Below are 10,676 nucleotides of genomic sequence, written 5' to 3'. Positions count from 1 at the left end.
TAATTATTACAACTATACACAAATAAAATTTGGTAGGATTACGTATTTATGTTCACATCAACATATTTTTCTTGAGAATAAATATTTCATTTTTTATAGACTGATATGAAGTCAGCATTTTGAATGAAAAGTACCTGGAGCCCTTTGACTACAAAAGAGCCCCAGGTTCCATACCCAGCAGAGGCACATAGTGGTTAGGATCCAGTCTCTATCAGATTATCTATGCATAAAATGGACTCAAAACAAAAACTAGGAAAGACGCCAAGTTGGGAGGATGAGATGCTCCTGCTCCTCCATTCCCCACACTGCTCATCATTCATCATTCTTCCTCGTTCTCACAATTAGCCGAAAGTGGCAGAAAGCGACTATAGATAAGAGAATAATTAAATAAACCATTCATCCTCATTGTCATGATTGAGAGAAGTGGAAGAATAGATGAGGAGGTAAACAGAAGAGGACAAATCAATGGTGGCGAACTATATCAAAGCGTTCGAAGAATAATATGGAATAGGGATATACCTATGAAATGCAAGAAGGTAATATGTAACATACTATGTGCCAATAATTACGTGTGGAGCAGAGACTTGGACAATGACATAGAGAGACAAAGAAAAGATGCAGGCAGTGGAGATTAAATTTCTAAGGAGTCTTTTGAGGAAGACTAGAAGGGATAGAATAATAAATGAGGAGATCCGACAGACAGTGGGTGTAGGGAAGCCTTAGGATAGAATAGATCAGGCACAGATGAGATGGTTCGGACACATGAAGAGGAAAGACTACCAGTAAGAGCTTACAATGCACAAGGGGGAAACCAAGATGTCGGTGGAAAGAACAGATAGTGGAGAGTGTTAGGAGAATAGGACAAAATTGGAACAACGTGGAAAGAGAGGAATGGTGGAAGACCAGGAAAAAATGGAGAGGCTTGACTTCTATGCCGACCTAGCCAGAGGCAGGAAACAGCAAAGGATGATGATGATGTCATGATTAGCAAAAGTTAAAGAAAAGTGACGCAAAAGTAGGAGAAATACATAAATTTGAAAACTATGTATATTAACTAAAGAAAATTGTTGTTTCTGCAGGCAAGTCAATAACTCGTACATACTTTTTGCAATATCATAAAATTATTGAGGAAACTGTCGTATAAACCTCAGTGTTCTAAACGTATTGTAATTTTAAAATTTGTGAACAAATACTATCACGAAAATAATTGTAATTCCAGAAACTCGATCATTCTTGCAACAATAATTTCTTGCTGGTGAGATCCTATATACTGACGATGGTCAATGCTGTTAACGTACTGAACCATTTATTGCTGGCACTATTCCCTTGTCAGTGCAGTGGATATTCCATTGCTCGTTTTTGCACTGCAAGTTGTGTCTTACACAGCAATTAATGACATTTTGGTGTCTTTACACCATGAATATCCACAGGATTTGTTCCGGGGGTGATGCAAACGAGGCACTTTTTTCCAGTGGTGCAGCAAACGAGGCAAAATAGCGATGCAGCTAAAAAAAAAAACGTAGCTGTTAGCAGGAATATATTCATATATGTCAGTTAGTTATCTGGATATCTGAATTCTTCAGATACTAATTAAAGAAATTACGCAGATATCTATAATCTACAATCTAGATAATCTGTATCTTCATGTAATAGACTGTCTTTATGAACCTTCTGCAAAATTAAGGATTATTGTCGATTTTTTCTGACGCTGTTGCCACATTCAAAATGCCGAGAAAAAATGTAGCTGTAGCGAAATTTTCGCTACAACTACAATTTTCAAAATGTAGCGTCGCTACAGCTACAGCTACAAATTTTCTAGATAGCTACAGTAGCAACGCTACAAGTAGCTCGCTACTTCTGACCACTGGCAATAGGCAACATGAGTTGGCAACGTTGGTAGGAGGGAAGGGTATAACCTTGAAGAACAAGATGATGTCATAGGAGAGCTGTGCTGCTATTACAGTGTCCGGTGTGAATTAGACAAATGCAGTCGGTCCACAATGCATTTTACGCGAGCACAGCGAATCTCTTTTGTTAGAAGCATATTTTGAGTGTAAGTCATATTCAGGGTGTGTGGAGAAATGGAGACATCTATTTCCTGATGATCCGACGCTAGGAAAAAGCACAGTGTATGATCTTGTGCGATGATTTCGTGAAACAGGCTCCGTGCATGATCGACACAAAGTGGAAGACCCAAGGTCGTCACACATGTGTTTAGAGGAACATAGTGGCAATTTTCATCAGTTACTATAGACTGGCAACCTTCCATAGAGTGCAGCAAGACCCCCATAGTGTTTCCATATGATTGTGTTTCGTTGTGTTTGGACAGTTTTTTTTTGTGCCCTTAAATTAATGTGCCATCTTGTTCGTGTCTTCGTGACCATTGCCATTACAATATTATGCACCTTTGGTTTATACATTTTCTGTGTCGTACAAGAACTAGTGCACTTTTCAAAAGTGAGTGCGGGAACTTTTTGAACACCTTGTATAATGTGACCAACTATTTGCCAATATTGATGTTTTTTATGAGAGTTGTTAGTTCACGGCACCTGATCTTGTTAAAGGTCATTTCTACTGTTACGGCAGCCGAGCCAGTAGAATGAGGTTCACGTAGTACTTTTTCCCACCGTGCCATGTCTCTCGGTGCCACTGCTGTTGTCTGGTTGATCTGCGGCGTAATCCCTTGCCAGAACTAGAACCGGGTGCCGTAAGAGTGGAAAAGACCTTTAGCATGTCTTGATTTCACCCTTTAGTCTTTGAGGACCCATCTTCTCCACAAGACAGTGATTTACTCACCTTTAGATTCCATGAGAGAGAGTGCCTCCTATGCAATTTCAGTGGAAGAAAAACTTTGTGTCTTCAATATATTTCAAAGGCTACATATTATTCTTCCCATGAATTTCCTGTCCCTAATGACCAGTTCCTAACAGATTACACTAGCTAATTAATATCCCAACACTTCCCTTCCTTAGCCTCCATCTTCTGAGGAAATTTTAACTCGATACCTTCAATATATTTCAAGGCCATATGTTAAAGATATCCTTCCACTGATTCCCTGTCCCTAATGGCCATATGTGATTTAAAGTAATCCAATGTTACCATTGGGAAATTAATATTTCTTGACGGCTGAGAGTTTACCTGAGAATGGAGTCTTGTCAACTGCTGAGTTTGTTCAGTGTTCTAGCATCATGCAAAGACAATTACACCATGGCTTAACCCTTAACACATTGGTGTCTCACGACGGGCATAGCCCGCAGTTCACTTAAAGTCAATGTGGACGAACGACGGGCATAGCCCATCCTGCGGTATGCAATCACTTTGCCGATTGAACGACGGGCTGTGCTCGTACTTCGTCTCATGCGCGTGTTCATTCAAGCCCCTCTGTTGAAATTCCGACTGCTAGGTGACTCATGTGCTATTTTTATCTCGCACCTGCGACTGTTTGTTGTCGGGTTGATGTACTGTGCATTGTTTAGAATGGCATTGTTAGATCCAGACTGCATAGCGGAAATTCTGCATGAGGATTCTGCCTCAGAGTTTGAAGTTAGCGACGATTTTGAAGTTTGGAAGGTAGGTTACATTCGTAATAATTATTGTCGACAATATAAACAGTGTTGCAAACTCTAGTATTTTATGAATTAAGTGAGAAGAGGTAATTTTTTTGGGTCTATTGCCTCTTGCTTGATTCTCCTACATGCACTGATGTATTTTTAGTTTTTCCATTTATTATTTTGTATAGTGTGTCAAATGAAAATTTATTTTATTTATTTAGTTTATTTATTTATTTGTTTAATTTTTACAGATCACGCAGAACCAACTGATACATCGTCTGGTCCTGTCCTGCAGCCACTTTTTCATACAAAAGATAATTATTTGTAATTTGTAATTATTTTTTGTTATGTGCACATAAGAAGTATTCTTATGCAAGATTCAAAAGATGTATTGATAGTTTATGTAGTTAATTATTGAAATTTCCAGATTACGAACTTAAAATATCTCTATATTAACATTTGTTACAATGTTCTACTTTTTTCTTCTTCACAAAACATTGCTGAAAAAAATATTAAAAAATGTCTGAAAATGAAAAGAAAATTTAACAAATTTTTGTTCATTGAAAAGAGGAAGTTTTGTAGATTTAAGAAATAAATTATGTGGTAAATAAAAACAAATTAAAAATATTTTTTCTATGATTTTTTGAAAAACAACCAAAAACCGCAGACCAGAGGTAAAAATGCTGTATTATGAGGCCAGACCCGAATGTGTTAACCTTTAAACCGCCGTTGTCACATATATGTGACAAGACGAATAAGGTAAAATTCCCACGCTATTTACACCTTGAGACTTTTATATTGTGGTGGAAACACTAACAGGCTTTCTGTGAAAAGCTTTCGTCAAGGTTGGAGCACTCTTTCCCCAAGGTTGGAACACTCTTTCCCCCTTTCAACATGCCCAGGTCATGTGTTCGAGGCCTCGTTAACCTTGTTTTTCGAGCTGTGCATGCAGACTTCAACATATTGGCTCATATTACATTTTGTGTGCCAGCTAGGAACATGAAACTACTTTCATTTAATTACTAAAGGTCCATACTATGAAAAGAAATCTAAATTTTGCTTCCTTTCCCATGGGAGTGGGGAAAGATGGGGTGAAGTCCAGATTTTTTTGTTTTCATGGAAATTTGGGGGGCATGGCCCACCCCAGCCCATCTTTTTCATTTTGGCGTTTCTACGAGTTATAACATTTTTCCGAAATAAAATTTAAATATCATGCGGAAAAGACTCTGTGAATCAGGGGTTACATTCGGCAAACCTGCCCGGCGGTGTAAATGTGTGCCAGCTAGGAACATGAAACAACTTTCATTTCATTACTAAAGGTTCAAACTATGAAAAGAAATCTAAATTTTGCTTCCTTTTCCCATAGGAGTGGGGAAAGATGGGGTGAAGTCCAGATTTTTATTATTTTTCATGACGGCCCACCTGAGCTCGTCTTTTTCACTTTTGTACACAGTTGCATGCATGAAAACAAAACTTACCTGAAACAGATTGGTCCAATAGTCTACAAGTTATAATGTTTTTCTGAAATAAGTGTACAAATTTAAAATTCACGCGGAAAAGCCTCGGTGAAACAGGGGTTACTTCCGTAAACCCGCCCGGTGGTTTAAAGGTTAAAGTTCATGGAATAGCACATATCCCATATCTTTGTAACGCACAGTTATGAAAAAAGAGGTAGTTTTATTGAAATATCTTCTACAAATCACCAAAACATGTGTTGCATGAACTTATGGCTGAATCTATATCTAATAAAATGAAATAGGAGTCATAATTATTTGTTTCTGGGGTACTAAATTTTATCTAGAGTAGTATTTAAAGAGAAAATGTACAACAATGATGAGGTTTTGTTGTGCTGACCACACATCAACCTGTAAATGGTTGGATGATCTACCTCGGGGGTGAGGCTGGCAACCGGTAGATAGACCTGGGCCCTCGAACTGTTGCACCACGGGTTATTATAGTATTTAATGAACTGTCATAGCATTAAGGCCAACATCACTGAAATGTTACCTAAGGGTAAACATTGTACAGTTAAAATGGGAGTTACTTGATTTGCTTAATAATAATGAACTAACTATGAGGTAACAGTGTTTATATGTTGGTGATGAATCAAATTTCCGGCAGAAGTGCAACTTAGTTATTTGAAGCAAGACTAATAGTGAATGAATAAATCTAGAATTGAGCCACTTCCCAAATGTGTCGCATAAGGATGTAGTCAGTCCTGTACCCAATTTTTTTTTTAAAGGGGTGTCAGATCCGAAAATGTCGAACAAATAAGAGATCCGAAATGCTGTTATACTGACTGAATTAGGTTATTTTTATGTTGTTTTTGTTCCACTTTTGGTTATTCATGATGATGACATTGAGGATGAGGATACATGATATGATCAGTGGCGTAGCATGGGCATTTCGGGTGGGAACGCCAAGTCCAAAGGAAGGCTATGCCCTTTTTTGCTTAATAGATTACTTATGGGATTATTAGATATAAGTATTGTCTATTTGAAAGTACAATTGCATTGTGTTTTGTTGCCTGAAGTCGGCCGGCTTCATTTTCCATGCATATTTAAAAGCTAGCAAATGAGATGCCTCACTATGCAACAAAGGTTTTATAGCTTCTTTTTAATTAGGTTGTTCAACTCAGAATACCTTACGCCATTCGGGGTCTTTTGCCCAAAACATTGTACATGTGTTGCAAAACTATATTTGGTTTCTCAGCACACCCAGCAAGCCAAGGAAATCTTTCGGCATAACACAAGTCATTAAAAAAACCTACCAGAATCATAAGTGCTTCTAGAACAATAGTATAGATGCATTATTATTGTGAATGATATAACTATTTATTTATTTGGTTTATTTTACTTCACTTTTCTGCCACTTTTGACTAATCACGAAGATGAATATTATATAAGTGATGATATTGATGAAATTGAAGGGACACTCGCAAAGAATACCCATGCTAACCTCTCTGCCAGAGAGGCCGTCGGATGATCCACCTATAGTACAATCTACTGACGTAACAGTGCAGATTAGTAATTCAGACTACTGTCTGGCATACATCACGTTGCAACATGAACATTTTAAAATTATTCCGTCCAGAGATCATTCGATGTCAAGAGTTTTGCAACGAACACTAAACATTTCCATTGACAAAATGTAAAGGATTTAGACAGTAACGAACAAATAAACTTTCTTAATGATACATTAGTTTTGCAGGTTAAGTGGTAGAGCAGCCATAGGCTGAACTTCACTCATGAATAAACAATTGTTTCGAACCTTTCGTACCACAAGAACTGAAAACTCTGATGAAAATAATGTTGTTGTTTTTTTTTACTTTTTAAGCCACATCACTGTTTGTGCGATAAATTATACAAAGAAGTTATATACATTCGAGTTTCGTAAAGTTGCGTGAGTCATATTGTAGCATCACAGAACACGAGCTCAAAGAACCGGATAGGTTTGTCATCTACATCAGAAAGCGTCGCATGAGCCCTACAACCAATCAGGTGCTCCGTACGCCAGCATACAAGGGAGCCTGTATTCCTTGCGAGAGCATTTCACGCTTGCTGTAGAGATCCAAGCTCTCCCTCCAGGCAGGCAAGAGTCCTGTACGCCAAACCTCCCCAGGCATCCCGCCAGCAAAGGCATTAGAAAAATGCTGTAACAAGAGCTGTTTAGTGGACCGTTGTAGGCTTACCGAGATAAATAGCTATTATAATGCCATATAACTCAAACACATATATAATCAGTAATGTTTTACTTTTATTTACAGCTTTCACACACAATTTTCCCATTTCAAATCAGGGAACGCCGGGCAGTCTTCTCAGGTCTCCCTCTACATCATCGAGCCATGTTTTTCTAGGTCTTCCTTTTCTTCTTCTTCCACCTGGTCCTCCTGTTAACACCTTCTTTGGCACTCTACCATCTTCCATTCGCCATACATGTCCCAGCCATCTAATTCGTCCACACTTTATCTCTGTTACAATATCTGAATTATTATATAGTTCTTGTATTTCCACGTTTGTTCTCATCCTCCAAAACTACTCCTCTCTCACCGGCCCAAAAATTCTTCTCAAAATCTTCCGCTCCCATCTTCTTAGTAACTCTTCGTCCTTTTCCACTAACGTCCAAGTTTCTGACCCATATGTCACTACTGGGCGTACAATTGTTTTGTATATATTAATCTTGTTTTTTCTGCTTATGTCTTTGGAGGAGAAGACTTTCTTGAGTCCCAGTGAACATCTATTGCCTGCAACTATTCTTGCCTTAATTTCCTCAGATACATTGTTTGTTTTGTTTATTATCGATCCTAGGTACTTAAAGTTATCACATTTTTCAAATTCTTTGTCTCCTACCTTTTTCGTTCTTTCATTAGCTGTGGACTCTTTTCTTGATGCAAGCATGTATTTAGTCTTTTGTACATTGATTTGTAATCCTATATTCTCTGCATTCTCTTCTAGTTTTTTAAATTCGTTATTTAGTTCTGTTTTGTTTCGTGATATAAGATCAATATCATCTGCATAAGCTAGGCACTGACTCATCCTGTTAAAGATTGTACCTCCTGGATTTATACTTAAATGTCTATTTACCTTTTCCAATGCTATATTGAATAACAGGGTTGACATGACATCTCCTTGTCTTACTCCTCTCTCTATTTGGAATTCTCTTGAGAGTTCTCCTTCAATCTTTACTTTACTTGTTGTCTTGCTTAATGTCATTCATGTTAATTTAACTAATTTCATTGGTATTTTCATTTCTTTCATGATTTTTAGGAGTCTGTTTCTCTTGACGCTGTCATATGCCTGTCTGAAGTCTATGAAAAGATGATGCAGTTCTATATTGTATTCATAGCATTTTTCCATTATCATTCTAATTGAATAAATTTGATCTGTAGTTGACCTATTTCTCCTAAAACCACATTGATATTCTCCAATCATCTTTTCAGCTATTGGTGCGAGTCCCCTGACTAGTATCTTAGCAAATGCTTTATATGCCATATTGAGGAGTGTGATACCTCTGAAGTTTTCACATACTGTTTTGTCTTTACTTTTATGTATTGGACATATAATTCCTCTTCCCCATTGTTGTGGCATTCTTTCTTCTTCCCATATTTGTTTGTATAGTTCTTCTAATTTATCCACTATAATGTTCCCTCCTACCTTCAATAATTCTGCATTTATATTATCGTCACCTGGGGCTTTATTGTTTGCTAGTTCTCTAATTGCTTCTTTAACCTCTTGCCTTGAAGGGGGCTTAATCAAATCTTTATTAGTCTCTTCCATTTCCGTGTCAGATTCATCTTCCTCTTCCATCCTCGAGGTTCTTTTTTCCACTCTATCTCCCATATCCTCATTCTCCGTCTCTTGTTCATTCTTATCTCCATTCAAAAGTTCACTAAAGTACTCTGCCCATCTGTTCAAAATACCTTCCTTATCTCCTATCAGATTGCCCTCCTTATCTTTGCAAAATGCAACTCTAGGTTGAAATCCTTTCTTCTCATCTTTCAGTTTCAAGAAGTAATTTCTCTTTTCCTTAACTTTCCATGTCGTTTCTATCTCTACTAGTTTTTGCTTGTCGTACTCTCTTTTCTTTCTTCTGCACAGTTTATCGGCCACTCTTCTCTTCTCTTTAAACACTTCTCTATTTCCTTTTGTATTTCTGTTTATAGTCTTTAACCTTGCATCGTTTCTTTCTTATAGCTTTATCACATTCCTCATCCCACCATTCGTTTCTTCTCGTTGGTTTCTTCTTACCCAGTACCTTTTCTGCAGCTTGTTGAATGCTGTCTCTTATTGCTTTCCATTTTCCCTCTATATCAGAATCTTTCCATTCCTCTTCCTTCTCTTCCAATCTCTTCTTTAATGTCTCTTTATATCTTACACTGTATCTTTTATCTTTTATTACCTTCGTTGTATCATATTTTTCTTGTTTCTTTCCTTTACTATTTCTATAGCAGGCAATTCTTTGTCTATATTTGATTCTGACTAGAAAGTGGTCAGATCCACAATCTGCCCCTCTGCAGCTACTGATATCTGTTATATCTGATGAGTGTCTGTCATCTATTATCACATGATCTATCTGGTTTTTTGTCTCCCCATCTGGAGAAATCCAGGTTTCCTTCTTTATGTTTTTTCTTTGTAGCTGAGTACTTTTAACCACCATTCTTTTACTTACGGCAAAGTCTATTATACGTAGTCCATTATCGTTACTTTCACTATGTAAACTTTCTTTGCCAATTGTTTTTCTAAAAATGTCTTCTTTTCCTATTTTGGCATTTACATCTCCAATTATTAATTTTACATCATGTTGTGGTGCTGTATCGTATACGTACTCCAATTTACCATAAAACTCATCTTTGGTCTCGTCATCAGTCTCTTCAGTTGGTGCATAAACACAGATTGCTGTGATGTTAAACAGTCTCCCTTTGACCCTCATGGTGCATATTCTCTCATTTATTGGTGTGAAGTCTATTATAGCATTCTTCGTTTTCTTATCTACGATAAACCCTGTTCCATATTTCTTTCCGTTCCCACCACTGTTGAACACTATGTGGTTTTCTGACTTGAAAGTGGACTGTCCTTTCCACCTTGTCTCTTGCACTGCCATTATATTGATCCCATATTTCTCAGCAATTTCTTTAACTACTCTCAGTGCTCCTGGTTTCTTTAAGGTGCGTACATTCCATGTTGCGATACTAATTGTCCTTTCTTTATTGACCGTTCTCATATTCCTGGTCTGTCCTGGTTGTCTTCTTATAAATCCATCCTTCTGAGGCTCGTCTATTGGCTTCTCAACGGATTGATCTTTTACAAGGTAAGGGTGTCGGCCTTACGCTCAACCCCCAACCTGGAGGGCCAGGTAATTTGTTTTCAGGGTTTTCTTCCCCTAGCCTTTGTAGATCCCTAGACTAACCCTTTCATATATACACACACACACACACACAGATGAGAGAATAAATTTACACACATATTGATGCTTCTATTACTGACTACATGAAACAAATATTTACAAGGATAGAACTCCCTTTTAAAAAAAAATAACAAACATCTGACACAAGGAGTAAGATAATTAGTCAATAATAAAATTGTAACTTATCATAATTCTTGGCAAGTGTATGTATTCGCGCACTTA

This window comes from Lepisma saccharinum, chromosome 11 (assembly GCF_977018435.1).
Source record: "Lepisma saccharinum chromosome 11, izLepSacc3.1, whole genome shotgun sequence".
In the NCBI taxonomy this organism is placed as follows: Eukaryota; Metazoa; Arthropoda; class Insecta; order Zygentoma; family Lepismatidae; genus Lepisma; species Lepisma saccharinum.
This window is presented reverse-complemented; position numbering follows the sequence as displayed.